The following is a 6,137-nucleotide window of genomic DNA, read 5'->3' on the forward strand; positions in this document are numbered from 1 at the left end:
GTTCTTAATAGAATGTGAGGGGAACTTCAGGGAAAAAACATGTAGCAGATTTATCAGACTCAAGAGTATTGGTTACAGCAACAATTAGGTTGGAATAGGAAAATGATCTATGCCCCCTTAGAATTTATTTATAATGAGATTGTCCGGTTTACTGCTGTAGCCCTACTCCTGACCATCACTCTAGTACTATCTCTTCATATTTTGCGGCAGGTTCCATCCATACGTTTTGATCGTTTTTCGTTTTCTCGGATGAGATGTATAGAACACCATAATATTTAATAAAGTATTAAGCAGATTTCTTAAAATCAATCCCATATACTATTGTTATTACAAAAAGCTTTTAAATTCTCTGTAATGCCAATATGGAAGAATAAACAGATGCTTCTCAAAGATGCCCTCTGGTGGTCAAACTAGCACGTAAGTCCACAGAGAAATTAACAGAAAAATGGCTGACCAATCAATAACGGCACAGAATACTGCAGCAGCACGCAAGGTATTTTACCTTCTTTCTACCAGCATGTTAAATGTGCAACCAGAGGGGAAAAAAACTTTAGACCAACCTTTACTCCACAACAGAGACCCGTACAAAGCTTCCTCACCCTCCATTTTGTAAATCTGACCAAAAATTCTATCCTCCTTGATTCCTAGCTTACAAGCAAAAAATTAAAGCAGGAACCACCAGGGACCGTAACAGATTCACAGATTGCATGCAATCTCTATTACACCTCCACCACTGCCTTCACACCTGGACAAAAGGAACACTTATATGAGAATGCTATTCATTTGGACACAGCTCAGCGTTCAACACCATTAGTGCCTCACAGCTCATCACTTAGTAAGGACCCTGGGACTAAACCCTGGGACTCCCTTCTGTAAACTTGATCCTAGACTCCTGACGGGGCGCCCACCAGGTGGTAAAGGGTAGGTAACAACACATCCGCTCACGCTGATTCTCAACACGGGGCCATCACAGTTGTGTGGCTCAGTTCCCCTCCTGTACACCCTGTTCACTCATGACTGCACGGCCAGGCCACGACTCCAACACCATCATTAAGTTTTGCCGATGACACAACAGTGGTAGGCTGATCACCAACAACGACGAGACAGCCTATAGGGAGGAGGTAAGAAGACCTGGCCGATGCTGTGTGCCAGGACAACAACCTCTCCCTCAACCGTGATCAAATTACTAAGGAGCATGATTGTGGACTACAAGAAAAGGAGTACCGAGAACACCCCATGTCCATCGACGGGGCTGTAGTTGGGCACGTTGAGAGCTTCAACTTCCTTGGTGTCCCATCAACCAACAAACTGACATGGGTCCAAGCACACCCAAGACAGTCGTGAAGCGGGCACGACAAAACCTATTCTCCCTCAGGAGACTGAAAAGATTTGCATGGGTCTTCAGAATCTCCAAAAAGTTTCTACAGCTCCACCATCAGAGCATCCTGACTGTGCATCCACTGCCTGGTATGCAACTGCTCGGCCTCGACGGCAAGGCACTACAGGGGTGAGATTTCCCACCATGTCGTCTAGCGTTACGGGCCCAGTACAATCCCTGGGGCCAAGCTTTCCTGCCCATCCAGGACTCCATACAGCCAGGTGTCAGAGAAGGCCCTAAAAAATTGTAAAAAGATAGAACTACTCATAAGAACCTGTTCCTCTCCTGCCTAGTGTACAACGGACAATCAATAATACCATGGTGACCAATGTAAAAGTTATGACCCACTGGGAATTTGACACAGTGAATATGATGTTAAATAATGGCGTGTCTTAACCGGAGTGAACATCCAACATGTGCCGTAAGGTGCTTCTTGGACTTCAAAAAAAAGACCTTTACTCAACTCGTTCAATAGGAATCCTCTCATGCACAAGTAGATGTCCTAACCGACTTGCCAAAACTATAGTTTGTTAACAAGAAATTTGTGGAGTGGTTGAAAAACTAGTTTTAATTTAAGTGACTCCAACGCCTACGTCCGTATGTAAACAGTTCTGACGTTCAACTGTATGGTTGACCAAAGGGTCTCTAATGGTACATGCTAGCCACAATGTGCCCCCTCGCCTACGCCTCTTCCTCATTAACGAAGCACAGAATGCGTCAGCTAACGTGGTTCTCCTTTGTGATGTCGATGTGCTATGCCCCATAGTCAATTTGTGAGAGTGGCCGTTCTGTACCTGTTCTGGAAGCCAAAGACCATTGTAACTGATACTGTCCTCTTCAACGAACCCTAATGCTCCTCAAATCCACCTACACCCTCCCTGCAACCCAACCTTCCTCTTGCTCTAGGTGGTCCCTTCCTGCGCCACCACTGTGTGCTGCTCACCGCCACCCCTGCGTTGCACCTCCTGGTAGGAGAGCCCACAACGGTTTCACCCACATACGACGACACCGCGCGATGCTTCTCTACAGAAAAGCGCGTCGATACCGTGCAACCTAGAAACTCCCTCCCTCTGACTCTAGCCTCCTCCTCTGTCCATACTCTCTTCATGCCCGTTTCTCTCTCCTCACTCTTTCTTTTCACTCTGCCCTGCTCTTCCCATTTTCCTTAATCTTTACTTTACTCCTCCTTCCTGTGGTTTCTACACTCTCATGGTGTTGTATTTATGTCGTTTTTTTGTTACGTGAGATCCGTGTGTGATTTGTTGTTATTTGTTGTGCTCTTAAAAACTGCAATTGTTGGCTTTAAGGCTTGGTTAATAAGCATTTTCCACTTCAAAGGTCTACTCCTGTGTATTCAGCACATGTGACAAATTTACAACTTCGAATTTTACTTTTATTTCTGACTTTCACTGATCACCCCCAACACACACTACACACAACTTGCAAACACCCCATAAAACATAAACAACACCCACACACAACTCACACCCTCAAATGCCCGCTGCTGTGTGTGCTGCAAGTCCTGTCCTTTTCGGTGTGTGTGTGTGTGTGTAGGTTCTGGCGAGAAGGGCTTGTTTGTACCCTGGGAATGAACACAGCAGGGTGTTATCCACTACCTGTCAGACCACACACAGAACAAGCCTCCTGGAGACACGACGCTGCAAATTGAAGGTGGCACAAAAGTACGCTCTGGAGAGGCGTAAAGAAACCAGGAAGACAGGTAGAGAGACCACGTAGGTGAGGGATTGACAGAGTATAAGAGAAGATCAGTGTTTGGAGAGACAGGTGGAGGAGACAGGTATAGAGCAGCAGGGTTAGGCAGGACACACGGTGGAGAAGGACAAAAAGGCCTGAGAAGAGGGACAAGGTTCTAGATATGAGAGCAGTTGTGAGAAAGATCCCAGGACTATGAGGTGCTTAAGCCAAAAGCAGACAGGCTGGACGAGACAGGTGGAGAGACAGGTGGAGAAGGAACGCATTAAAAAAAATGCCCTTTAGAGATGCACAGGGTTCCTAGAGAGGACAGGTTAAGAGAGGCTCCAGACAGTGTGGCTAGAGAGGACAAAGGCCCCAGTTAAACAACCCCCACCTGATGTACACCTGAGGAGGAGACCAGTGGTCCTATTCTGGTATGAATAACTGATTTGTTCCCATGTCAAACCGTGCTGACCCTGCGATCCCTATCGCAGACGCTTGAGCAAACCGATATATCACCAGAGAAAAGATGATGAAACCTGCCCTGATTGTTGGTACAGTGTACCATTTATCATCTGTTAGATTCTGTTATTCAGACCCTTACTTTTTCCACATCTTGTTTCACTATCACAGTTGTGATTTTCTTTTGTGTTTCACTAGACTCTACAAAATAAAAGAGAGTTTCCCATTACAATTGTGATAAAGCCACGCGAGCCTCCAAACCTTACTTGTAGCAGGAAGATACCAAGGTGGAGCCGCATTCTCCCGGAACTCTCAGTGAGCGCTGTACTTTTCCGTGAAACCTTCATGACTCTCCTTTTCAATTTTGTCTTGGCAATTCGATTGCCTTGGATGATTAAATTGCATCAAGCTTGAACATGATGTGCCAACATGGGAGTTAGAAAATGTAGTTTTCCTCTCCAGTTCAGTCTAACAACAAACGAAAGGCCAGTAAATGTCACAAGACCTTTTTAAAATGAAATGAATATTCACCTGCCCAGTTTACAAACCCCACGTCAGGTAAACACACACACACATTCTAAACAGTTACACACACACACACACAACGCAAAAAAATCTACAGGTTTTAACAAGAAACAACAAACACGATCTACTATCTATCTCACACGACCAAAACCACATAAACAGAGAATCTACTAAACAATCACACACAAATTTATCTTAACCCGATGGAGCAACCACCATCAGACCCACATCTTATAATCTCTACAGAGATCACACACCACAATACTATCAGTTCTGACAGGCACCTACTCATCTATCAGCCCACAAATCTGAACACTATCTACATTCTACTACGACCTAACAAATAGCCTAGTACTGACAACAACACATGCGACACAACTTCTATCGAGTGTTTAGCAGATCTCACACCATATACTTATCACTCTCTTTATCAGTGAGAGAATACATCACACTATCCTACAAAGTACTAACCATGCACAAAGCACATTCGGATTACGGAGCTTACGAATAAAAACGACACACACTCTTTTACAAGGAGTCATCATATCCAGAAGCACTATACTATCTGAATCAGTGTACAGTCTGAGAGCTTAACACACTGGACACACAGGCGAACTCACAGTCATAGTTACTCGGACAGATCAGGTATACGCTTGGAGCTTCACTCCAGCCACGTCATTGTCTTCTGTAGGCTCGTGATGTACACATGTTGAAGACAGAGTTGAACTCAGCTTTCGCGTCCCCAATGTTAGTTAAGAGCTGTTGTTAAGTCCTGAGCGCTCTGGAAGCAGGTTTTCATTCAAGCGATATCTCTTGTACTTTGCTCCGTCATCCTTTCCCTCGATTTCTGACTAGTTTCCCAGTTCCACTGCTGACTGAAAAACATCCCCACCAGCATGATGCTCCACCACCATAGTGACGTACTTCGACACAGTAGCTGGGATGGAGTGTGCCATGTGTTGTCCTCCTCCCTCGCAGACCACCTGCGTATGCTTGGCATATTCAGGCCCAAAAGATTCCCAATTGCTTGGTTTACCATTATATGATTTCCTCTCCCATATCTCCAGGCTGCAAATCCATTAGTTCTGTTTGTCCTGATTATAAAAGGCTTCACGCTCTCATCACCCTAGTCGCGGATAAGTGTTACCTGTCAGGAGACTACCCATGTGAACTATCAGTTTCGGTCCTGGTATCAACGTCACTATTAACGCTATTTTGAGGTGAACCCTATTCACGCCCGTGTGCGGTAATTACGCCGTGGCTCTTCTTAGGCTGAGTCGCTACCCGTCTTATTTCGTGTTGTTTCCGGCGTTATTACTTTCGGACCCGTTTACGAGGTGTGATTTTAGACCTGGTCAAAAAAAATAAATACAGTGCTACACTTGGTGGTCACAATGCTATTCCTAGGAATCTCAAGTCTCATTCTCAATTGAAAAATCCCACTGGCAAAGAAAGTGTATCAATCATAGATTTTCATAACCTGTACAAGTGTGAAGCTGATAAGCCCTTGCCTGCTTGAATGAATGCTCTGGCGAAGTGAAGCTGCTGTGTGTGTAGTGTGTGTGTGTGTGTGTAGTAAGACAGTTGTATGTACGTGAAGCTATGTGTGTGATATAAAAGTCCCGTTGTGAGCGACGAATGTGTGACTAGTACTGTGCTAGCTACTGATGTTGTAAGCCTGCAGTACTGTCCGGGTTCTGGTGTGTGTGTGTGTGTAGGACACCACTGCATGCGTATCAAAGATCCTTGGGGACTGTTACTACTGTTGTCAGGAGTCCCAGAGCCAGAGACGGCTCACGCTCGCTGTTGTGTGGAGATGGGCCTCTCCATGATCAGCACCATAAAGTACTATACACACACACAACACACACACACACACACAACACAACACACACACACACACACACACACACACACACACACACACACACACACACACACACACACACACACACAATAACTATGTATACACACAAAACACACACACTATAACTATGTATCAACACACACACAACACCAACACACACACCACACCACACACATTACACACACACAAACACTAGTATACACACCAAAC

The 6,137-nt window shown here is 45.1% G+C and overlaps 1 pseudogene; it reads left to right on the forward strand.

Moving 5' to 3' along the window:
* Positions 1-2,284: 2,284 nt before the first annotated feature.
* LOC112076728 (adenylate cyclase type 8-like) overlaps positions 2,285-6,137 on the forward strand; it is a 13,781-nt pseudogene continuing 9,928 nt past the window's right edge.

Source organism: Salvelinus sp. IW2-2015, unplaced genomic scaffold (assembly GCF_002910315.2).
Source record: "Salvelinus sp. IW2-2015 unplaced genomic scaffold, ASM291031v2 Un_scaffold3960, whole genome shotgun sequence".
In the NCBI taxonomy this organism is placed as follows: Eukaryota; Metazoa; Chordata; class Actinopteri; order Salmoniformes; family Salmonidae; genus Salvelinus; species Salvelinus sp. IW2-2015.